Genomic DNA, 27013 nt, shown 5'->3' with positions numbered 1-27013 from the left:
AATGGGTTTCCTCAGGAGGGTGGCTGGCGTCTCCCTTAGAGATAGGGTGAGAAGCTCAGTCATCCGTGAGGAGCTCGGAGTAGAGCCGCTGCTCGCTGCGTCGAAAGGAGCCAGTTGAGGTGGTTCGGGCATCTGGTAAGGATGCCCCTGGGCGCCTCCCTAGGGAGGTGTTCCAGGCACGTCCAGCTGGGAGGAGGCCTCGGGAAGACCCAGGACTAGGTGGAGGATTATATCTCCAACCTGGCCTGGGAACGCTCGGGATCCCCAGTCGGAGCTGGTTAATGTTGCTCGGGAAAGGGAAGTTTGGGGTCCCCTGCTGGAGCTGCTCCCCCCGCGACCCGACACCGGATAAGCGGACGAAGATGGATGGATGGATGGATGGATGTTGTGGAATTTGTTTTGTATGTCTGAAGGTGCCAATAAAAAATGTATCGCAAAAAAATCCTGACAAACTGACCAACACACATATAATAACAGATTGATACTTGGCGTCTGCGTCTATAGCGCAATAGTGTGCTGTATGGTTTTTCTACCCTACCCTTACTCACCAGTAATGTAAAAGGTCGAAATGAGCCAAATTAACAAATGAAAAAATATTAAAGTTACTATAAGTAACTTTTGATCTTTTCTGAAACTGTGTCATTTTCCATCATATAATGATCATAAATGACCTGGAATGGCAAGCAAGACTAAAAGTGAAAAGAATGCTATTTGTATTTAGTTGTACTGCAATTAGTGCCTTTGCCCGGTCCAGACTCAGTTGTATGTTTTCTGTCCTGATTAGAAATACTCAAGTGGTACATGCTCACCTCGGCCTTGACCAGAGCGAGAAGAGCGTAAGCTGTGGCCTCCAGTGTGTAAATGTGTCCCTGAGGTGTTGGCCAGTGGGACAAGTCTGAGGAAGACATACACAAATATCTTTACATTACTATGCTTTACCTGAAACAAGATTAATTCATTAATAATTCCCAATTCCTGATCTTAAAATATTAGAGATAGAGATAGAATAAAAAAAGTAAAATGTGCTTGAAAAAAAGAATTTTAACTACCGGTAATTGTTTTATCGTTGTAAGATCATTTGAGAGAGCCCGACTGAATGTAGTCAATTGAAGCAATAAATTCCTCAGTGCATGCTATATTAACTGAGAAAGCTGTGTTCTCTTTAGTGGCACTGAGTCTGCACTGCCTACGTGTACCAGCATGCATTGCGCAAGAGATTCTGACGCCCGCTCAAACCCAATGGACCTTTTTCACAGCAGACATGTTGACATGTTGACTTGTCATAGTGGGAAAAGCACAGTTGAAATTGATAACCTTAACGATGCCTCAATTCCATCAAGTGTCATTAAGAGATTTCAGTGAGTCAGCATGCACAATACCAGGACCTCTCCTAAGTGGAATGCAGCCATCATTAATGGTTTAATACCAGGACCTCTCCTAAGTGGAATGCAGCCATCATTAATGGTTTAATACCAGGGTCTCTCCTAAGTGGAATGCAGCCATCAGTAATGGTTTAATACCAGGACCTCTCCTAAGTGGAATGCAGCCATCAGTAATGGTTTAATACCAGGGTCTCTCCTAAGTGGAATGCAGCCATCAGTAATGGTTTAATACCAGGGTCTCTCCTAAGTGGAGTGCAGCCATCAGTAATGGTTTAATACCAGGACCTCTCCTAAGTGGAATGCAGCCATCATTAATGGTTTAATACCAGGGGTCTCCTAAGTGGAATGCAGCCATCAGTAATGGTTTAATACCAGGGTCTCTCCTAAGTGGAATGCAGCCATCAGTAATGGTTTAATACCAGGACCTCTCCTAAGTGGAATGCAGCCATCAGTAATGGTTTAATACCAGGACCTCTCCTAAGTGGAATGCAGCCATCAGTAATGGTTTAATACCAGGACCTCTCCTAAGTGGAATGCAGCCATCAGTAATGGTTTTGAATAAACCTGTTGTTTCCTACTATGACATGTCAACATGTCTGCTGTGAAAAAGGTATATAGAGAGCTGAAGTCACACCCTTCTACTTCTGGTCCATGGGACCTTTCTTTCGAAAAAATATGAACGGGAATCAATGGAGAGATAATTATTTTTTGGTCCGGTTTGAATTAAGCCATGGATTACAAATATGATGTTCATCAATTTAAAAGATAATTTTGCAACCGAAGAAAGTCTCAGTTAGCCATAGGTTTGTCATAGTACCACTTAGTTTAGTGTAAAACCGCTCAGTGAACTACATCTCCCGTCTGACACAACTTACCTCACCTAGTTTGATGCTCAATTTGCTCGCGAGCTAGCTAGCTAGCTTAGCTCTGTTCCACAAGCCATATAAGGTTATTTCACGTGATGTGTTTTATCCAGTGAAACTATCATGTGAGTAACGTTACATACCCGGTACGATACACACAGAGACACACACACACACACACACACACACACACACACACACACACACACACAGTGTGTAGTCTTTCTAATTACGTATTTTCACAGTCTTATACTTCAACAGTTTAACAATAAACTGAGACTTTATTGACGAAATTATCTATTAAAACTATTAAACTGATGAACATCATATGTGTAATTCATGGCTCAATTCAAACAGAATCCAAAGATAATTTCTCCTTCCCCATTCACTACTGTTCATATTTTTTTAGTTAAGGTCCCATGAGGTCCACCAGAAGGGGAGGGACTTCGCCTCTCTATAGAGCTGAACGGTGATCGCCCACTTTTTTAACGACTCTGGTTCTGGAAATGTTTTTCCCCATTCAATTGTTTCATTGTCATTTCGAAAATGCTGATGCTGATATAAAGAGTTTTAAGTCTGGAACCATGACAACCAGCTACAAGATGAAGAGTGAGCATAACACATTTGATTCGGCGCAAAAAACATTTTTAAAACGGCCAAAAAGGCAAAAGGTCCAACACTGTGTAGAGAAACTATCGTAGACTTCAATGGTAGAAGCTTGCTCTAGCTGTTTGTGGTTTCGCGGGTAGGGTAAATGTTTCTATGATAACAGGAAGTTGGACCAATCAGAGACATTGCGGTTATGGTTAGGATTGTGGGTAGTGTAGTTTTTCTCCATAAGATCAAGGATAAAACATGTTTTTCTTAAAACAAGATTGATTTCATACAAACTTATGGCTTCTAGGAGCAGAGACTTTCATTTCACAACCTAGTCAGTCTACCTTGTATGGCTTAGACATTATGGATGATAATCTAAATCTTTATGGAGAAAATCAATGGGATTTTTACTTCTGAAACCGACTGTGGGTGGGAGTGTTGAGGTCTATTCCCAAACCTGCGGCTCTGTGTACAAAAAGATAGAAAGTCGCCTCTTATATTTTACTCTTTGATCAGACAACTGATTAAATAATATAAATACACAAACTACCTCCATGGTGTTTGGTGCCTGGATGCAGCAGCTACAGAAAGAAGAGAAGACCGAGTAATAACCATAAGCTACTAACGATTACCAACAGGGGTAGAAGAGTGCAAACAATGGCTCTGTGTCATGTTAAAATCCCCAACTATGACGTGAAAGGAACAACATCATTACTGGGAATTCTTGCCGAAGATGACTACAGCAGGGACAAGCATTCAGAGATGGTTGGAGGTAACAGCAAGGATTTGTGGAAACATCTGGCATTGGCCTTCAATCTGAGGGGCGGGATAAACAGTTATCTTTCAAATTCCCTCTGCACCAATAGGATAGCGCTACAACCAACCAGAGCAACCTAGATGATAGATTAAACTTTAAAGTCCGCACACATCTTCCTTTTTTAAGAATGACTTCAGTGCCGTTCTTTGTTCTTTTCTCAAAGAAAAGCTGAATTCCAAGTCTTCCAGAGCCGCGGCCAAAGCTGATTCCAAAGACCACTGCTCTCCAGCAGCAGCAGCCATCTTCTTTGTTTTCAAGTAGCAGGGAATTCACGTGGAACCGTCGCAACTCTGCCCTCATTATGTTAAGCCCGCCTACCGACTCTATACACGATGTGATTGGCCTGACCAGAGTTACGTTTTTCCAGCTCCCTGGCTGCTAATTACATTTGCTGCTGATAGGGTGGTCTAGATTTCTAGGCTACTAAGCAGGACACTATATGGCTGAAAAATAACATTATCAGTTCTGTTTAGTTTAAAAATGTTGCTGTGTGATGACACCTGGGGAAGCAAACTTGTAGAGGATCTCCTTGTTCAGTTTGTTTTCATTGGCCAGGGCATACGACGTCATGGCAACAGCATATGGGTTGGTGAGGCGGGGCAGACGCCTTTCCAGATACTTCACTGCTTTGTCTATACTGCCTGGTAGACTCTGGACAGAAGGAAAAGAAAGGAAGGAGAGTGTAAGCATAAAAGGCTGTCAGATGGGTCAGATAACAGTAGTGCATCTATTTCAAATATCCACTTCTGTTCAGGTTACCATAACATTTTAACCTTGGACAATAGCTGAGACTGGATTGAAAGGCAGCAAGATATTTTGGTGCCTCACTTTGACATGTCAACAATCACATTACTGCAAAAACGAGGCCTCATTAAGCACCACTCGTGTCAGAGAGGTTTCTGTGGTGTGAAAATGGGATGTCTTTGTTAATCTGCTACATTATTTAAAAGCAGAGATGTAGACTGTAGAAGATGGGTCACATTTTATAAAACAACCTTTAATTAGCAAATTTGTCTCCATTTTGAATGTTCCAATTGCTTCCAAATAATCCTTTTATCAAAATTTACCATTCACTAAACCCCTCGCTCTGGGGAGCTGGGGACCTTTTGATCCAGTATGAGAATGTGGTCGGAGCAACAGTTTTTCTTTTTGCACCGTCTGTTTTTCCGACGACTGCTGCAGACTGTTGAACGTCCTGCTGTTGGATCCTCTACAGTGGAATACAGACACACTTTACACTGTTTAGCTGTCAGCATTGTAATCATGTTTAATCCAGCTGCTAGCTAGCGGTAGGCTAACATTACTTGCTGTCAAGTGTATTATGTTAACTAGCGTCACGTGCAGCGATGCTTCTGTTGCCTCTAATGTCTGTTTCAGAGCATCAGAGAGCAGCGCAGAAGGCATATCAGTGGCACCGGAATGAGGCACCGAAATCTGCATTGCTAATCGGTTCGGTAAATACCGGTCGTTAAGGCACCGGTGCCGTATTAGTACCAGGCCTCGTTACCCAACCCTACCTCTAAGTGAGGTGCCCTTGAGCAAGGCCCTTAACCCCAACTGCTCCAGTGGAGCTGCTCAGTGGCCAGCAGATCAGACTGTGGTGGTACTGGGCAGCTCCCAGTATGAATGTGATCAGATCAGACTGGTGGTACTGGTCAGCTTCCAGTATGAATGTGATCAGACCAGACTGTGGTGGTACTGGTCAGCTTCCAGTATGAATGTGGAACTGTGTGAATGTGACAGGTCGTCGTTGCAAATGAGAAGTTCTTTTCAATCGACTTACCTGGATAAATAAAGGTTAAAAAAAAAAACGTAGGCTCCAATCATTAGCATTTCTGAGAAACATTACCTACAGTGGTAACTAAATTTTAATTCCAAGGCCAAAGAGCACATCGTGACAACTACATTAAAGGGATATTTCACAGCTGAAAAGATGAATATATGTTTAAATTGGGTCACTTATGTAGTAGAAATGTGACTTTTGTTTAGAAATTGCTGCCTACTAGGCTGAGAAAAACCAGAAATGTGTTTTTGGCTCATGTGGATGAAAGACACCAAATCCCAGAATGCACTTGCTTCGCCTCACTACGAGGCCATCCCAAGCCACGCCTATCGGTTACAAAAAGGCAGTCAACTGAGTCAAGTCTATTGTGTTTTGTTGTCATTTCAACCATATACCTGAAACAACGTTTCACCATGACTGAAGTGGTGTTACACATTTAAAATATATAAAAACGACATTATATAAAAACAACATAAGAAACAGGCTGCATTTAGTGCCCACACATTATAGGCTCCGTAAAGTTCAGCTAACGTATACTAGCATTAGCACTTGGTGGGCTATAAACAGAGTATAAACACAGCCGTAAATTTGCGTGGAATGGAGAATGGTCGTCATTTAACAGTCACAAACTCCACCAGCAGTTAGCAGTTAGTTGGATACAAGCACCCCATTTCTGCACCAGGCAGTCCGTGTTAACAATCCCACCAGAGAAGGTTCAAGATGGCTGACACTCGTTTTGCTTCGGTAAACTTCGGATAAGACGACAGTCCCCCTATGGGTGGGTTGAAAACATACAGAACTAGCTGCCTGTAGTCCAAAAATGCCTCATGTCCCCCTGAGACCAGAGATCTCTGTATTGTGGGTCTGGAAAGAATCTTCCGATGACGCAAAAATCATTATTTAGCGTCATCGGAAGATTCTTTCCAGACCCAAAATACAGAGATCTCTGGTCTCAGGGGGACATGAGGGAGGGAAGCACGGTCATTCAAAAATACTACCGTGTTTCTACTGTTACAAAACTCAATGCTAAATCTGTGAAGTATCCCTTTAATGTAAGTGGCTAATAATAAGGTGAGGGAGGTGAGGGAAAAAGACAACACACTGTTTGCAGATGAAGTACTCACATTAACAGAGGCAGCACATTGTGTGCGAGACTCCTGCATGGCAATGAGGCAGAAGGCCGTCATGGAGGCATCTGAATCTGTGCCTATCATACCACCCTAAACACACACACACACACACACACACACATATTTTTTCATATTCATATATATATATATATATATATATATAGTACAGGCCAAAAGTTAGGACACACCTTCTCATTCAATGTGTTTCTTTATTTTCATGACTATTTACATTGTAGATTCTCACTGAAGGCATCAAAACTATGAATGAACACATATGGAATTATGTACTTAACAAAAAAGTGTGAAATAACTGAAAACATGTCTTATATTTTAGATTCTTCAAAGTAGCCACCCTTTGCTTTTTTATTAATAAGGGAAATAATTCCACTAATGAACCCTGACAAAGCACACCTGTGAAGGTAAAACCATTTCAGGTGACTACCTCATGAAGCTCATTGAGAGAACACCAAGGGTTTGCAGAGTTATCAAAAAAAGCAAAGGGTGGCTACTTTGAAGAATCTAAAATATAAGACATGTTTTCAGTTATTTCACACTTTTTTGTTAAGTACATAATTCCATATGTGTTCATTCATAGTTTTGATGCCTTCAGTGAGAATCTACATACAAATAGTCATGAAAATAAATAAAAAAATGCATTGAATGAGAAGGTGTGTCCAAACTTTTGGCCTGTACTGTAATTGTATTCATCTCGATCAGCTGTTTTTGTAGCACCAAGATTAACCCCTGATTTCCACTGACTGCAGAACAACAGTGTTCCGACTCCGTCATAGCTCCTGCGATCTGCAGCCGTCCGGAGCAGATATGCAGAGCTTCTATTTTTGCCGGATGCCGGAGAGCTCCGCAGCAATTCAGCACAGGGCAGATAGTGCGGGACAGGAAGTCGAGCACAGAAACAAAATATTTCCCTGCACGACACCTTGAAAACAAACAATGGAAACAAACTGTTGGTTTTGTGGTTCTGTTCATAGAAACTACATCCTGTTATATCGCGCGATCATACGTGAATTCGCGAGATCTCGTGGGTCCTCGTGACTTCAGCTGTCAGTCGTGGCCGCAGCCGTTATGCAACAAATCCAGAGCTGGTGGTATCAGGACGGCGGAGCACGGAGCCGGCATGCAGACTGCAGTTGGTGAAAATCAGGGGTTAAGATTAGATGTCAATGAAATCAGTATACGTACAGTTATGCTTCTGTCGCTAACCGATTCAATTTCTCTAAACAAGCCATCAGTTTGCTGTGCCCTGAGAATCAGAAACTTGATGGCTTCACAGATGTGTTCTTTTTGCAGTACCACCAGATTGTCAGCCATGGCAAACACCTTGGCAACATATGCTGTCAGCCTTAGAGAGGAGAGGAGAGGAGTATGTGTAATACTTCCATGTATATGCAGATGTAATACACCATTGTCACATAGTCAGGATCTAAGTTAGAGGAGAATGTGTAAACAATTATGTATCATGGATGTTTTGGATGCCTCACCAGGTGCTGCTCTTGCTCCACGTCCAAACAGCAAAAGACCCATCATGTTTACGGTAGTAAAGCTCATTCTGGTAGCCTGGAGACAAACAGCACACACAACCAGTTTGAGAAGTCTTGTTACATTTTTCTCTGTGATTATAGTATCTTTGGCAAAGGTTTTTGTTTGTGCTGACAATCTAGGTTAAGACATGGTTGTCTATGAGTCTATGTGTTGCTTTGAGGCTTTAATTCTCAGTGTCCCTAGCTCGTATATGTGGGGCAGTGATGGCATGCATTAATGTCTACCACACTGCCTTTTTGGGAGTAGATGATGCACTATTATATATGGTTCACAATATTTAAAGTCATCTTGAAACTACTGACAGTTCCGTCAGGATCATGTTTTTTTGACTTTTCGAGTGCTTTTAATACTATACAGCCACATATTTTAGCTAGTAAATTAATTGATTTTAAATTGCATAATACAACTATTACCTGGATTTTAGAGTACCTTTTAGCACGACCACAGTTTGTTAGGATTGGTAACAAATATTCTGATACCATTCTAACTAATACTGGAGGACCTCAGGGCACAGTTTTATCCCCCTTTTTATTTTCACTTTATACTGCTGACTACAGGCATAGTCAGCCATCTTGCTGGGTACAAAAATTCTCGGATGACACTGCTTTAGTGGGTCTACTTAATCAGGGTGGTGATCTTGCCTACAGAAGGGAAGTGCAGTCTTTTTACACCTGGTGTGAGTCAAACTTTATGAAACTGAACGTAAGAAAGACCAAAGAAGTTGTTATTGATTTTAGAAAGAAAAAAGAGAAGGTCCTTCCAGTTACAATTAATGGCCAGTTGATCGAAATTGTGCAGTCATATACATTTTTAGGTGTACATCTGGATGAAAAATTAAACTGGAAGGAGAATACAAATGTCCTAATGAAGAAGGCTCAGTCGAGATTGTTCTTTTTGAGAAAACTTAGATCATTTAACATCAGCACAAAGCTCTTAAATGTTTTTTATCAAGGGATTTTGGCTAGTGTTCTTTTTTATGCTGTACTGGGCTGTGGGGGGCAGTATATCTGTTGAGGACAAAAATAGGATAAACAAGCTAATCAAGAGAGCTGGTTCAGTTATTGGTCTTAACCCGGATGTACTGGAGGTTACTGTAGAGAAGAGGATTAGTTCAAAACTAAAAATTTTCCTGCTTTTTGAAGTCCATCCACTACACAATTTGTTCAAAGGACTCAGAAGTTCTTTCAGTGAGCGATTGGTAATGCCTCGGTGCTCTAGTGAGCAAATGAGAAAGTCTTTTGTTCCCGCAGCAGTTAGATATTTTAACCAACACTGTTAACTGTTGGATATTATTCTTGTATTCTATAGTGTTTGTTTTTTATATTTATGTATTGTGAAATTGAATTTTTCTTAAAATGGTGTCTCTTTATCAGGGTCTATTAGTCTCCTAATGCAGAATTATTTACTTATTTATTTGTCTGTTAGTTGTGTATTGTGTTCGATTGCTGTATGGTTGGTGGCAAGCCAGTTTCCCTATCGGGATTAATAAAGTTTTTCAAATCAAAATACCAAGTCTACCAGTCAAACTATTTTTTCTTCTCTAACCCACATATCAAGACGCAAGATGACGCTGTGTCGTGCGGTAGCCTGTTGCAGCAGCTCCTGATATGTATGTGTATTTTGTGTGTTTTTAGTAATGTTTTTGGTCTTAAGTGCAGTTCTTTTTTATAGTCACTTAGAACATCTGTGTTGAGATGGCTTCTGTCAACTTTGGAACTTTTCTTTTAGTTCTATTCTTACTTTGGTTGTTTTTTGTAACAACCAAAGTCAGCGGGACTATTGTTTACACACGCGATCAGCTGATAGCGCTGTGTCAACCTGTGCTGCTGCCGGGGGCCAAGCCTGAAATCCCGAAAGAACTATGGAGGAGACGCCAGGGTTGCAGAAGTGGATTAAAATGGAAGGCAAAGAAAAGAAAACATAAGCCTGCCGCCCCAGCGAGCATTATGGGGAATGTACGGTCTCTGGGAAATAAGACGAACGAACTTGCGGCGCTAAGTAAAACCCAGAGGGAGTTCCGCGAGTTCAGCATACTGTGTTTTACCGAGACAGGGCTGCACTCACACATCCCGGACCAGGGAGTCGCGGTACCCAGCTTTTTGACGGTTTGGGTGGACAGGGACGTTATAGAGAGCGGTAAGAAAAAATGAGGGGGGGTTGCACTGTATGTGAGTGAAAAGTGGTGCAATCCCAGACACGTGAATGTGAAGGAAAGTTTCTGTAGCCCGGACATTGAGCTGCTGGCTTTGGGGTTTCGTCCTTACTATTTACCGAGGGAGCTTACGTCTGCCAAAGTCATCGCTGTTTACATCCCACCATCTGCTGATGCAGGGCCAGCTGCTGATTTCATCCACACCACTGTCTCACAACTTCAGACGCAGCAGCCCAATGCCTTCATGGTTATCACTGGGGATTTTAATCATGTTTGACTGGATAAATCCCTCCCAGACTTTCAACAATATATTAACTGCCCCACAAGAGACAATACAACTCTGGACCTCCTGTCTGCAAATGCAAAGGATGCTTACAGTGCCACTGCCCTCCCTTTCTTGGCAATTCTGATCATAACCTTGTCCTGCTGTCTCCTAAGTATGTTCCTCTTGTCCAGCGGCTGTCTGTCCACACAAGGACTGTGAGGAGGTGGACTCAGGAGGCTGAGGAGGCACTGCAGGACTGTTTTGAGTCCACAGTACAAAACAAACTGCGTGAGAAGCTGAGGGAATGTAAAAACACATACAGGATGAAACTTGAGACCAGTCTACAGGAGAAATATATGAGGGAGGTGTGGACAGGAATGAAAGAGATCACCAGGCGTGAGGGTCGCACTAGACACACACCAGGCAGCCGTGAGAGAGCAAATGAGCTGAACTGTTACTTTAACAGGTTTAGCTCACAGCCATCCCCCTGCATCCTCAACCATCTTACCAACCCCCTACACTCCTCACTGCCCCCCCTCTTTCTCTCACCCATCCACCCTCACCCCACTGTGTTCTGCCACCACATCCACCCCCACCACTACAGCACATTTCATCTCCCCCCACAGACACTTCATGCACCCCCCCTGCTTTTCTTTTACACCTGGCCAGGTGAGGAGACAGCTGGAGAGGCTTCACCAGCGCAAGGCTGCTGGCCCAGATGGCATCAGCCCCAGGGTCCTGAAGACCTGCGCCAGTCAGCTGTCTGGTGTTCTCCAGTATCTCTTCAACCTGAGCCTGAGCCTGCAGAAGGTGCCGCTGCTGTGGAAGACATTCTGCCTTGTCCCGGTCCCCAAGAGGTCGACTCCATCAAGCCTCAAAGACTACCGCCCAGTGGCTCTTACATACCATGTGATGAAAGTGCTGGAGAGGCTGGTCTTGGCCTGGCTGAGGCCGCAGGTGAGATCTTCTCTGGACCCTCTACAGTTTGCCTACCAGCCTCGTCTGGGAGTGGACCATGCTGTCATCTATCTTCTGCAGCGAGCTCATTTGCACCTGGATGGCGGTGGCGGCACTGTGTGACATTTTTTGATTTCTCTAGTGCATTCAACACCATCCAGCCACTGCTACTGGGTGAGAAGCTGCAGAGGATGGGTGTCGGTGCGTCCACAGTCTCCTGGATCACTGACTACCTGACAGACAGACCTCAGTCTCCTGGATCACTGACTACCTGACAGACAGACCACCGTCTCCTGGACCACTGACTACCTGACAGACAGACCACCGTCTCCTGGACCACTGACTACCTGACAGACAGACCTCAGTCTCCTGGATCACTGACTACCTGACAGACAGACCACAGTATGTCCGTCTGGACCGTGTTCTGTCTGATGTGGTGGTGAGTGGTACGGGGGCTCCACAGGGGACTGTGCTGTCTCCCTTTTTTTTTCACCTTATACACCACAGACTTCCAGTACAACTCAGAGTCATGTCACCTACAGAAGTTCTCTGATGACTCTGCAGTTGTTGGGTGTATAAGGGATGGACAGGAGGGAGAGTACAGAGCGCTGGTGGACGACTTTGTGGCGTGGTCTGGTAAGAATCACCTGCTGCTGAACATGGATAAGACCAGAGAGATGGTGATCGACTTCATGAGGAAGGGAACGGCTCCGCAGCCCCTTTGCATTCTGGGTGGAGACTTGGACATGGTTGAGGAGTACAGATACCTGGGTGTCAACATCGACAACAGGCTGAACTGGAAAATCAACAGCACTGCTGTTTACAAGAAGGGGATGAGCAGACTCTATTTCCTGAGGAAGCTGAGATCCTTCAACGTGTGCAGCAGGATGGTGGAGATGTTGTACCAGTCTGTTGTTACCAGCAGGATGGTGGAGATGTTGTACCAGTCTGTTGTGGCCAGCAGGATGGTGGAGATGTTCTAGGCAGGCAAGGCAAGGCAGCTTTATTTATATAGCACATTTCAGCAACAGGGCAATTCAAAGTACTTTACATAAAACATTAAAGAGATGTTAGAAAACAATTAAAAAACAATAATAAACAAATTAAAAACATTAAAAGACAACCAGTCTACCAGTCTGTTTTTACCAGGAGGATGGTGGAGATGTTGTACCAGTCTGTTGTGGCCAGCGCTCTGTTCTCCGCCATCTGCTGGGGCAGCAGCATCGGAGCCAGCAACACAAACAGACTGAACAACCTGATCAGGAAGGCTGGCTCCGTTATTAGCTGCAAACAGGAGACATTTGAAGCTGTGGTGGAGAGGAGGTCACTGAACAAACTGTTATCTATCATGGATAACCCCGACCACCCTCTCCACCCCACACCGGTCCAACAGAGGAGCACCTTCTCTAAGAGGCGCCGACAGCTTCGATGTCATCATTCCTACCACAGGCAATTTAACTGTTTAACACTTCTTCACTGAGTGACAGATAAGACTCTTGGACATCACAACTGCACTAATTGCAACTTGCACAATAGGTTTGTTTACCTACAGCTTTATTAATACTATTTAAACAGTTGTACAGTTTTTATTCCCAACGTATAGATATTTTAAACTATTTGTTCCTATCCTATTATTAGTATATTATATTCTTTTACTTCATGTATATTCTGTATGTGTGATGTGTGTCTGATATTTTTGCTGCTGCAACACCGGAATTTCCCTTTTTTTGAGATCAATAAAAATGTATCCATCTATCCATCCATCTATCCATCTATCTATATACAAAGAAATTGGGAGGAGAGCCTTTAAATTTAAAACCCCATCCAATTGGAATGGTTTACCTAGGTCTTTAAGAGCTATCTCCTCTTTTCACTAGTTTAAGATGTTTCTTATTAATTATTTGCATACAAGCTGCAACTGTTTTCCTCATGCTTGATATTTTTGTATTTTTGTATTTATGATTATTATTATTAGATTTTTTAACTGTCTATATGAATGACCTTAACTTTTTATTGTCTAATATTTAATGGTTGGAATGGGGAGGATATGGGTGGTTTTGGTGTGATGGTGATGGTCATTATGTATGTATGTCTATGTCTTTCTTGAGGTCCCCTCAAATTGTTTTGTTAACTGTCTTGTCTAATTGTGAATGTACTGTATATTTTTGCCTTTAAGGACCCCGTCGAAAACGAGATGTTACATCTCAAGGGGTTATTTCAAATAAAAGAAATTTCAATTTTCAATCAGAAACTTTAAAATCCCACACAGAGGGTAATCAACCAACTATTAAGATTTCTGGTATCTGTGCAAATAAATACATCTTTGAGCCCACCAGTCTTGATGTGTTGGAGGGCTTCGTTACGTTTCTGAAAGCCCACAGTTTCCCACTGGTTGGTTTTGTCCAAATATGTGGCTGCAATGACTGGTAGGGTCATGCTAGCAATGTTTTGCTCTCCACAGCCGCTGGGCTGGACGATCAGAGTACCGATAGAGTTCCCACTAATGGCATTCTCCACCAGCGTAGAAACTTGTTCTCTCCCTGCACACACACACACACACACACACACACACACACACACACATGCACACACACGCACACACATACACATGCACACACACGCACACGCACACACAAAACAGGAACAATTAACCAAAACTAAAATCCAACCAGTAGAGGTGGTCATATCACTAATAATGACATTAAGAACAATACAGTACCAATAAGTACCTATACAGAGTTCATTGTACAGGCACTGTATGCCATAAACATGCCAAAATATACCATAATATCTGACCTGTCACTGAGATCTGTGTGATAGTAGGTGCGTTTCGGACCAAATCTTTCATAGGAATTCTACTGTTGAGAGTTACTTCTTGTTTACCACCTAAAGGGAGAAACAGTGGGCAAGTTGGGAGATCAGGTAGCAAATGGTGAAAATTTAATATTACATAATTACTACACAATGTGGCTATTTAATGGATAAACTCACCTACACCTTTAGTAGTGGGGTCTAGATCTATAATCTGAGAAGATTTAACCAGTACGCCTTCAGGCTGGAAAAACAACGTTGAGGACAAACATTAGAAATTACAACCATTGGAGCAATCTATTTATATTGCAAAATAAAATATCACGATACTCAAGTGTATAGATTTTTTTCTGACACCTCTATTTCCTACACTGACTTTAACATGGGAGTTGGGTGTTCTTTTCTATTACCACTAGGGTTAGGTACCGAGACCCGGTACTAATACGGCACCGGTGCCTTAACGACCGGTATCTACCGGACCGAATAGCAACGCAGATTTCGGTGCCTCATTCCGGTGCCACTGATATGCCTTCTGCACTGCTCTCTGATGCTCTGAAACAGATGTTAGAGCAACAGAAGCATCGCTGCACGTGAGGCTAGTTAACATACTACACTTGACAGCAGGTAATGTTAGCCTACCGCTAGCTAGCAGCTGGATTAAACACAGTTAAAATGCAGACAGCTAAATGGTGTAAAGTGTGACTGCATTTCACTGTAGAGGGTCCAACAGCGGGACGTTAAGCAGTCTGCAGCTGCCGCTGTCGGAAAAACAACACAGACTAGTGTAGGATATATTTTGTCAATAAATGTGTGAAGAAGGTCTAAGATCATGAATGACCCATTGTCCCCTGCCCTCCCTGATCTTATGAGAAGCCATCTGGCTCGGTAACATTTGGAAGGGAGTATCAGGACATTGGAAAGATAATTTTAACGGAATGTAAGATCGGGAAGTGGGAAGTGTGGTGCATGTTGGTTTTCATCACTCCTAAGCCTGCAAGAGATAGAGAAATACACAGATGTCCCAGTAATATGAACATTGTAAAACATTTTATACCCAGTGTATACATTTGATAAATGGAATGCAACCATAAAATATCCCAAAAGTAACAACTGTTTGTTCTGGACTGGGAGTGGAGAAAGTCAAGGTAACATTCCATACAGTGTGTGACATGGTGGAGGGGGCCGAAAGGACAGGACAGCAGAGCTGAGAGGATCTGGACTTCATCCAACTGATAGCAGCATGTCCAGGGATGGGCCAGGGGACTGGCGAAGATGCATTAAAAGGATGAGGTGCAGAATAGCAGACATCAGATGTCTGGCGGGACTTTCGTCTGTTTGCTAGGCAGAGTTTCAGGCACCGTTTAGGCACCGGCACCATTTTAAAAGTATCATTCCATACAGGGAGTGACATCGTGGAGGGGGCCGAAAGGACGGGACAGCAGAGCTGAGAGGATCTGGACTTCATCCAACTGATAGCAGCATGTCCAGGGATGGGCCAGGGGACTGGCGAAGATGCATTAAAAGGATGAGGTGCAGAATAGCAGACATCAGATGTCTGGCGGGACTTTCGTCTGTTTGCTAGGCAGAGTTTCAGGCACCGTTTAGGCACCGGCACCATTTTAAAAGTATCGTTTTAGCACCCGTATCAGAAAAAAACCCAAACCATACCCGACCCTACTTACCACCACCAGCAGCTTCTTTATGATTCCATCACTGAGCCAAGAATCTTTAACAGCTGCTTTGATCTCAATACTAGGGTTTCCTTCTTTCATGGGAATAATGATGAAGGGTACAGCTCGTGTAGTTTGGGCCCCCATGTTGACCTCCTGGCGATACCTTCTACGTTTAGAGGCTGAACTGCACACATGCTCCTCTTCACTCAGATCCACACGCACCTTAAAAATGAGACAAAGATGGTGAAAAAGACTAAAGTACCTGTATGTGTAGTGCAAGTAAATGTATCAATTTTAACATCAGTGTACGCTGTGACGATTTTTCACTCTAAAGTCAGCGGCTGCTGTTTCAATCCTGTCGGCTCTCTGTGCTTAAAGTCAAGCCAAATTCAGTTTGTGCATAATTACATGATATAACTACTTTTTAATACTGTATCCTACATCCTACACACACACACACACACACACACACACACACACACACACACACAGACACACAAACACACAAGACAGAGCTTTAAGAGTTCCTCTCTTTTTCTTACAATTTTCAGCTACACTGAAGTTGGCAGTTTGATAAATGCAATGGATATTCTGTAATATTTCAATCTTTGTGTGCTGAAAAGTTACATAAGTTCCTGTAGATGGCAATACACATTCTCCTTTTTTTGCATAATAAATGAAAAGCATGTTAAAATCATCAATGTCTTCCCTCTTGCTGTATCAAATGGTGAGATGGTCCCAATAATGTGCTTAAAGTCAAGTCAAATTCAGTTTGTGCATAATTACCTGATATAACTACTTTTTAATACTGTATCCTACATCCTACACACACACACACACACACACACACACACACACACACACACACACACACAGAAACACAACCACACACACACACAGACACACACACAGGCACAGACACACAACCACACACACACACACACACACACACACACACACACACACACACACACACACACACACACACAGAGACACACACACACTGTAAATATTGGCTGTTGTTTTTGCCTTTTTATTGCAAACTCATAATTAGGGTTGGGTACCGAAACGCCGTAGTAACTGGACCGAATAAGAACGACAATTTTGGTGCCTGACTTTTTTATTCTTCAGAAGCATCGCTGCTCAGGTTGCTAAATTACCGTTAGCTAGTAGCTGGATTAAACACAACGGTTAAAATGTCGACAGCTTATGTTACGTGGTGTAAAGTGTGACTGTATTTCCCTTGAGAGGAGGGATCTTTAACAGGGGTCCGGGACCTCTAGGGGGTCCTCAGAGTCAATGCATGGGGGGCCTCCAAATTATCGTAATTTTTTTCAAAAAGTAAAAAGTCTTAACATGGATCCAGCATAATATTAGCAATTATAAATCCCCACTGCTTACTGGTCTTTAGGTAAGGTAGCCACTAAGACTAATTGTGCCCCATGTTTAACATTAAAACATGTTTTATTAAATCATGCCAACACGTATTAGTCTATTTTTAATAACTTAGTAATTTATGCAAAAAAGGTATGTATAAAGGCTTAAGGCCGCCCTACACGTTATCATAGGCCCAGTTTATTAAGCAACTTCATTTTATACAATATATGTAGTAGGGGGACTCTGCGCCGCTTCTCTTTCAGTTAAGTTTTTTTTTTGCTTAAAAACGTTGAAGACCCCTGCTCTAGAGGATTCCAACACTGGGACGTAACAGTCTGCAGCTGCCGACGTCTTGAAACTCTTCTCGCCAGCCTCGCGCTGCATTCAAAGTTATTGTAAAATACCCTTTTCACATCTGGTGGTTGATTTTGTCGTTTACCAGCAATTTACTGGTGAAATAAGTCATTGTTATAAGTTGTTATTACATTATTAATAAATCATGTACTTTTGACCATATGGCCTTAGCAATAAAAAAGAGTGCTCCTTTTTATATTTTATATTATATGCATTATAAATATATATTTAGGTTCAGGCACCATTTTAAAAGTATTGTTTTAGCACAGCTTTCAGAAAAAATCCAAACAATACCTGACCCTACTCCTAATAAAATATCATAGTCTCATTGGTTCTGACCTGAAACACCAGAGCAGAGTAACTTTTGGAAACTGTAACAGACTTACAGTGATAGGCTCGGGGGTGTAGTTATGGAGGATTGCCTTAATTTCCAGCTGCTCTCCACGGACAGCAGAGTACGGCAGCCTGAGATCAATGAAGAATGGTTTCCAGACAATGACCTCTAACGGCTCGCCAACACAGATTCCTATAAAATGAGAGGGATACAAAAAAATTATGTGTTTTTTCACAGCCAAATGCACTGACATGCACTCCTGGCCGGACCGGCTATCAAAACAAAGAACAGAGAAGTTTGAATTACAACACACAACTGGAGTATGACATCATTAATAGCTCGTCTATGTATGTATGTATGTATATATATATATATATATATATATATATATATATATATATATATATATATATATATATATATATATATATATATACATATATATATATATACACATATATATAATATACAATGTAAATATAATAAATAAATAAATATAATATACAATGTAAATAGTCATGAAAATAAAGAAACACATTGAATGAGAAGGTGTGTATGTATATATATATATATATATATATATATGTATATATATATATATATATTCCTTTATTTTCATGACTATTTACATTGTAGATTCTCACTGAAGGCATCAAAACTATGAATGAACACATATGGAATTATGTACTTAACAAAAAAGTGTGAAATAACTGAAAACATGTCTTATATTTTAGATTCTTCAAAGTAGCCACCCTTTGCTTTTTTTGATTTCTCTGCAAACCCTTGGTGTTCTCTCAATGAGCTTCATGAGGTAGTCACCTGAAATGGTTTTCACTTCTTATATATATACTTATATATATATTTTTTTTTTTTGCTGCAATATTGATATTGATGCTATAATTTGTTTCTTTCAACCAAAAAACAATGTAGATGGTTCCATACAACTAGTTTTATAAATTATCAGTTCACTACTTTCATTGAATCTGGGTGTTGTATTAAATAAAAAAACGCTGAAAAAGTGCCAAAAACATTGGGGGAAAAGTGACAAAAGTGTCGAAAAAGACAACCAAAACGATAACCAAAAAGTTTTAATTTAAAATTTTGACCCAGAGAAAAAAAAGTTGCTTGTTGGTTGATGGAAGACAACACAAGGGTTAAGGATAGCAGCACAACTAAAGCACAAGACAGCTTTTAGTCACTGACTCCTCACCGTGACTTCTCGACAGACTAATTCCAGTGAACTGCCAGGTTGTGATTGAGTCTTGCAAATGAACAGTTTTCGTCAGTGATGTGGGGTCACTGAAAAAAAGAAAAAAAAAAGTGTCAACAGTAAAAGTAAAATAAAAATGTTTAAATCCTAGTAGTGTCATAATGAATCAGTGTATTGTTTGTGTCTGTATTCCGGTTGACTCACCAGTTAGGTGTATGTCGAGGACAAGCAGGCAGAGTCACATCTAACCACAGCCAACTTTCAGGGAAGTTGGTGCGAGAAACAATTTCATTGCTGTCCATGTAACTGTCATCCTCCTCACCTAAAGTAAAGTGTCATTAAAAATGTTATGGGTTTGACTGTCCTCTACCTACCAGTATGACCGAATAACCACCCAGGGCTCCCCCCCCCATCCCTTGTCCCTGTGTCTTACTGCGAGCCAGTATGAGGCTATCCTCCTTCCTCTCAGCTCGCTGGGTTTCCATCTCCTTGCAGCAGTGCAGGAAGGCTGCAGCACAGTCTGCACCATCACTGATGTACTCGGCTCGCCTCTCACAGGTGTAGGAGAGGGGGGTGTTCCTCATGCCATCCAAACAACACTCACGTTGGAGTTGGTCTTGATATTGACTCACTGGGAAGAAAGAGGGTTGTGGAGGAATGACAGAGGAAGAAGACATAAAGTAAAAGAAAAATGGTGAACTGGAAAGCATTACAAAGACAACCACAAACATGTCTAACTCCAAACATTGTGGAGAGCCTGAAGTCTGTGACAGAAGATGAATGAAGATGTGGTTATTGGGTAGTTTAGAGCTGTGGTTCTTACCTAAGCTGGTTGTTACGTCCATTATAGTAGCAGCTCGTTTCCTGCGTCTGGGGGCCGGACATTTTAATTCTGGAAACGCATCACAGACAAGATCTTTAACAGAACCCAACAAGGTTGGAACTAGACTTGATTTTTGCATGGTATAGTTGTATATAAAACTCCTACAATCAGTGAGGTCCTTTATCTGGTCAAACCAAGAGGAAACCTCCGGTGCTGAAAAATTAAGCCAAAGCAGATTGGCAAAACCGGCAGTTCATCGAGTCCACTTGAGACTGGCTCCAAAGGGGAGTCAATCCTATTAGCCCCCCATGTTACAATGCAGATGAAATGAAAATGCATGCACTTTACAGCATAATTTAACATTTTAGGACTGATTTTAGTTTTTTTTTGTCTTTTTATTTGTTGAAATGTTAAAATATGTAAATGCTTTAAAGGGTTGGCTCAATCAAAAACTATTTGATTATTATTTATTATTACCCCTAGTGTAGTCTTGCATTGCCAGACTTTCAACCACAGCTCTGTGGAGGAGGGTCTGACTAGTCCACACAGCATTCCTGGATGGGAGAAAAATGTGCTCTGATTTATTGGCATTTCTTTAAATCAATCACAATTGTCTTGGGCGGTGCTGAGCGACGGACTCAATGACAAAGCCTCTGCAAAATAGCCTCCGGAAGGAACTCGCTTTGGTGGAACGTGTACATTAAAAAATAGTTTTAGTCGTGCAACAGAAAAGATTGGACAGTTTTATTCGTATAGGCTTTGCCCTCTAAGAGCTGTTGCTATTGGGTTTATCCCTCACGCATGCGCAGTTGTGAAGATTTCTTTCGCACCCTTGTGCTCTGCAGCTGTGAGACCAGAGATCTGCTCCCCATTTTTCTTCAGTGACAAGCAGTTTGAAGAATTTGAAGAACAGCGGTGTCTGCCTGTGTACCGATTGACGGACCGGCTACATCCTGCGCTGGCCGCCAGCAGTTCTGTGCCAGCTTACCGACGTAGGAACCGAAGCGGCAGACGATGGCAGCCGGGCGGACAGTCAGGTAGGTAAGGATACCACCAGCAGCGACACCCAGACATCCCAGAAGGGGATCTCTTTGGCGGGCAATGTTTCCCGACTTGGGGGTACGTCAACATCATTACAGCTGCCATATGGCAGTAGGACGCACTGTCGCAGCTGGACTGTGCGATCTCCCACCCCCCAGTGATAAACCAATGGCTGTTGCCCTGGCCGCTGAACGGGAGCGCTTTGAGAGGTTAGGATGTCTCGTTGTGCTACTTAGGCAACATCTCCACCCTGTATTTAAATTGGGTATGTTGATCTGTGACAGCAGAGCCCACTGTGTGAGCCACTATGCTGTATGTGATTACACAGATCATAAGTCACAGTATGACTAGCGACCTTATTCATTCAGCGTGTTAGGTTTGACGGCGGTCCGCTTTCCAGAGCTGGTGTGTGGAGACAGGCTCGGACACTACCTTGTGTCCTCTGCCTCTCGTCTTAACCTGCCCTCAGACACTGCTGGATAATGATTTGGCTAAGTTATTTAAGCATTTGTTGCAGCATTTTTCCTCGTGTCACAAAGACCGTGGAGAGAGTTAGGTTTTGCACATCCCTTAATGAAGCGTTTGTTGAAGGGGATCAGACTAGCTAGTATGTTCTCTAGCACCTTTACGGGATTTAATCCCAGTGCTTTGGACTCGGGGACATCAGCTAGGAGAGTGAGTGACTTATGCGTGCTGTCTGTCTCACTGTCCTGCATTTCTATTAGTGAGGACGGGTCCTGCTTTTCTATTAGAAAGGATGGGAGCCAAATCCTTCATTCATGCCGAAAGTCAAAACAAACCGACGAGAATTTCTTACCTCGAGGGTTTCTTCCTTCTGCCTCATAACAGAGAAACTTAATAAGTGTCTCAGTGCACTTGTTTTCTCAGTATGTTTTACGCACGGCAGACATCAGGCGGAGCAGCTGTACGTTCACTATGTAACACTCTTTCGAAACAGCGGCTGTCTCACCGGCTGTGTGAGATTACCATCCACGCTTTTAGTGTAAAGGGAGTGGCATCCGGGCACACTCCACGACAGCGTTATCAGCACCCACGGCCCTCCTCAGAGGTATGGCAGTAGCTGACATCTGTGCAACTGCATCTTGGGCATCTCCATGCCTTTTTTCATCCACTTTCATTTTCGTCTTCCTGATTAACTCGGTCTTATCCACACTTAACAGCATGTGATAAGCTATTAGATCTGTTATGCCATGTCTCCATCCTCCTGCACCAGAGTACCCATGGGGAATGTGCTTGGCATTAATTAATGATGATTTTAATTTAATTTATGGAGCACAATGTTAAGCAGGCCAGTCATTGAGATCAGGTTTTTAAGCAAACAATATAATTTTGTTACGTAAAAAAAACTGTACAGTGTGAGAAGAAAGAGGAGCTAGTCTATGCTATCTACTTGTGGATTTTGGTGTCGCAGGTGGCTTTGCCCTTAATCCAAAAGCCACAGCTCTTAGAGGGCAAAGCCTATACGAAATACAACAATAGTTACGAATTGTAACTCCAGATTCTATGAGTATACATTTCGCCCTCTAAGATCCGGGCCATCTGCTCCACCAACACTGGCTGAAGAAGAGAGGACCGTGCAGGGCACAAGGGTGCGAAAGAAATCTTCACGACTACACATGCGCGAGAGATAAACCTAATAGTAACAGCTCTTAGAGAGCGAAGCCTATACTCATAGAATCTGGAGTTACAATACGTAACTATCGATAGTCTAGCTAGCTGTCTGGATTTACCCTGCAGAGATCTGAGAAGCAGTTAACGATAGTCCTCAGCAATACACTGGAGGTTAGAAAGCCAACACAAAATACAATTGAATTAGGGACATCCGGCGGAATTTCTGGCGGCAATGAACAATCGCGGAAATGAAACGTCGTCGATATGGACTACTACGAGTGGAATTTGTCAGACAGTTTCGGTTTAATGTGCCCAAAGTTTAAGATATCTGTTGCTGAGATTCTGGCTAGACAGCAACGAGTGATTTCACAAACAATGTCTCCGAAACATCTGCATGCCCAGATACCAAAAAAGGGGAATACGAAATATAATGTAATTTAGTTGAAAAGACCCTTTAAGATGCAGTTCTTCTACTAGAACTGCATCTTAAAGCGCCCATATTATGCTCCTTTTCAGGTTCATAACTGTATTTTAAGGTTGTACCAGAATAGGTTTACATTGTTTAATTATCAAAAAACACCATATTTTTGTTGTACTGCACAGCTCTCTCTCACTGCTGCAGATCCTCTTTTCACCTGGTTTCTGTTTTAGCTACAGAGTGAGACCTCTTTTCTTCTTCTTCTTCTGTACTATCTTTGATTGCACTCGCACATGCTCAGTAGCTCAGATGTAGATCATGTCAGCTAGCTAACTCTAGAGACAGTAAAAGAAAGCCTGTTTCTCCAACTTTGGTCAGTTACAAGGCAGGATTAGCTGGGAGACTTCTTCTAAATGAGGGCGCACATGGAAGTAGTTCTTTTGTAGATTATGGTGAACTTGTGTGTGTTGTAGCAGTGCTTTGCTATTGAGAACGACGTAGCATGCTAGCGTTAGCATTAGCATGCTAACGCTACGAGCTAACGGTTGCGGTTAGCCAGCTCATTTCGGACTGTGACGTCACAGTCCGAGCCGATTTTGAACAGCTCACCAGGAGACTGAAGGCAGGACACATTCAGAAACCAGATCTCACTCAAAACAGCATGGATGGATTTTTTTCAAAGTTTGTATGTGTGTGGAAGCACCAGAGACACAAAAGAACTCCCCAAATCCCAGAAAGTGTTTTTTTCATAATATGGGCACTTTAAAGGGTATGTATATTGATATTAAATTTAAATTAAATTGTCAAGTTATTGTGTTATTGTGGCGCTCGGCACTAACCCTAAAATCGCCAAAGGTTTTTTAAATTTTGACTATATCCAAGTGTTCTTATTACTGTATAGATTTAATACTCCCTTGCTATAGAAATAAGCCTGTTGTTCAAATGAACTGATTATGCCCTTGGGCGCTTGAGTAAATAAAAAAATTTAATATTTGGCAGCCATTGTGTGCAGTAAACTTTCTTTTAACAAACCTGTTGTACTGATGCAATGACCAGTAAGAGTTTTAGTGCTAGTAGGCCTATTAAGCGGTGCGGATTAATTCAGGTAGGACTGTGTTTAGACACATTTTATGAGGGGGTCCACGAAGATTCTTGATTACAAATAGTGGTCCACACACACAAAAAGTTTAAAAACCCCTGCACTACATGGTTACTCCTATAAAAAAGCACTTGACTTATGGCCATGAATAAAGGTCTATGTGCCTGCTTCTCTTTATTAGACTAGGTATTTCATTGGTACAACATTAAGGCCTAAATAGGGGTATTTTCTGGAAAGGGGAAATTAAAGTATTGTCACCTTGTCTGTAGGGAGTTCCAGAAGCCGTGTTGGACTCAAAGATCAGCCCAGCATCGTAGAACACACCCAAACCATTCTTCCCCCCACCTGGTGTGCAGCCTGTGTCATTTTTCAAGCACTTTTAAATGAAAACCCCTCTCAAATATATATATTTTTTAAAGATAAATACAAAATAAAGAAATTACCTTTTTCTGGGTGAGACGGTGCTTGTTGTTTAGGACGTAGACACCTTTGTCAACTGCCACCAGTCCCACTATGGCCCCTGGGTCTCCAGTGACCTTCAGAACAAAACTCTTGCGAGGCTCATAGGATGCAGCGGATGTCGATGGCTCCAGTCTCAGCTAAATGTGAAAAGGGAGGTCAATAAATGGGCAACGGTCTCACGGCAGTTCCTGAAATGGTGACGTTATTTTTAAATCTATTTATTCATGTACACAGACATGAATATCTTGTTTATTTTGTGGTGGTCAGCATGTAATAAGAACCATCTATACAGAGGTTGGGTTTAGGAAAAAAAAGAACGCGGAAAGGACATGAAACACACCGGGACACGATCTGTGGCCTCTGGGGGACGCGCAACAACAACGGGATGGTTGTAGTTAGGAAAAAACAACGTCGAAATGAAACGCCACACACGGGCCACAATCCCCAGTCTGCTTTTCGTCTCCCTACACAGATTTTCGGCCTTTCATACTACTTGCTACCGTAGTCATGATGTGATCACAAAAGATGCTTCCCATTGAAATACATTAGTTTAAATAACGTCCTCACCAACACAAAATAAACGAGAGAATTGTGTCCATGTACACAAATCAATAGATTAAAAAATGTCACCATTTCACGAACTGCCGTGAGACTGGGTTGAAATGGGACATACAGTTTTGTATTTGTTAAAGCAATTACATAAATGAAAAAAATTAAATAAAATGGTGTGTCAGAGAAATGTCAAATAACTTGAATTTGTGTGTGGGTGTCTTGTTTGCCCTCCTAAAGTCAGCTACATCCAGTGACGGACTGGCCAACTATGGACCCCTATGGACCACTACTGATAATTTGTCTTTGGTTAATTTTATTTTATGCATGGCATGCAGCCAGAAATATTCAAGATTGTACTGTGGTGGGGTGGGTGGAAAGATTCACTCCAAGCTAGCTATTGACAAAAACAGGGCTGTGTGTTGCACATGCCAGGGTGTTTTTTGATCCCAGTCCGTCACTGGCTACATCTGTGTTGTGTGTCTCACCGAGCCCATGCAGGAGTCCTTTACATCCACCCAAACAGAGTCTGATACCACTTCATTGCCATTTGTGTGGTAGTAGGCTACGATGCGGAACGATGGCAGCATGTTTTTCGTAATGCGAACATTCAGAGAAATCAGAGTTTGACCTTTGTTATTGTAACGTCCATTTTTCACCAGCTGACCTCTGCTCAGGATCTACGGACACATATTTGAATATCAGTTCTTATTCGACATAAAGACTACACAGGCTGTGGGATGCAACAAAAAGAGTTGTATATGCACACATGCAGGTGTAAAACATCTCTCACCAGGTATGTGATGTCATTGTTTGGTGTTTCCTGCTTGCTGAGGACGAGGTTGAATTTCAGGTTGTCTCCTAATTTCAGCTCAGGTGAATCCACACCTGCAAATGTGACATTTGTGAACCAAATTGCCTCTTGGGGACATTAAAGACATTTCAACTTCAACTTCAACTTCACTTTATTTTCTATTTAACCTTTATTTAACCAGGTAGGCTGTTGAGAACAGGTTCTCATTTGCAACGGCGACCTGGCCAAGAAAAGTGTAGGCGTGCAAGACAACAAATTGTTTCACATTCAATACAGTACAAGAACACAGAATGCAATATGCTACATAAAGTGCAAAATAACTGGGCAATTACAAATGCCAGCTCGTAGTGAGGTGTAAGTAAGTCGATGGATATGCACTATACATGAACAGAGAGTCTATATCACTGCTGAGATGGTGTAAAGAGTTGAGTGAGTGACGAATGAAGAGTCATTACATTACATGTCATTTAGCTGACACTTTTATCCAAAGCAACTTACAATTCTTACATAACACACACCTCTGGAGCAACTAGGGGTTAAGTGTCTTGCTCAGGGACATGTTGCTTGATGTATCACAGTGGGAATCAAACCCGGGTCTACCGCACCAAAGGCATGTGACGTATCCACTGCGCCATCACCACCAGTCAATGAACAGATATTCTAGTGGACTAGTCTAGTGGACTAGTCTAGTGGACTAGTTAGTGAGTTAGATCAATTATAACACAATGTGAATAGATAGTCTAGATAAATGCTGAGGTGTAGTGAAGAGTCAGTTTACAGTTAGTGCAAATGGTGGTCTAGGTAGTGATGTATATCAGTAATAATACAATATGCAAGAATAGACAGTCTGTATGAATTGCTGAGATGTAGTAAAGAGTCAATGTACAGTTAGTGCAAAGTGTGGTCTAGG

At 42.2% G+C, this 27013-nt stretch overlaps 1 pseudogene; it reads right to left on the bottom strand.

The window, feature by feature from the left end:
* Window positions 1–27013, bottom strand: part of LOC114557931 (complement C3-like) — a 143284-nt pseudogene that overhangs the window by 23535 nt on the left and 92736 nt on the right.

This window comes from Perca flavescens, chromosome 6 (genome assembly GCF_004354835.1).
Source record: "Perca flavescens isolate YP-PL-M2 chromosome 6, PFLA_1.0, whole genome shotgun sequence".
NCBI lineage: Eukaryota > Metazoa > Chordata > Actinopteri > Perciformes > Percidae > Perca > Perca flavescens.
This window is presented reverse-complemented; position numbering and strand designations above follow the sequence as displayed.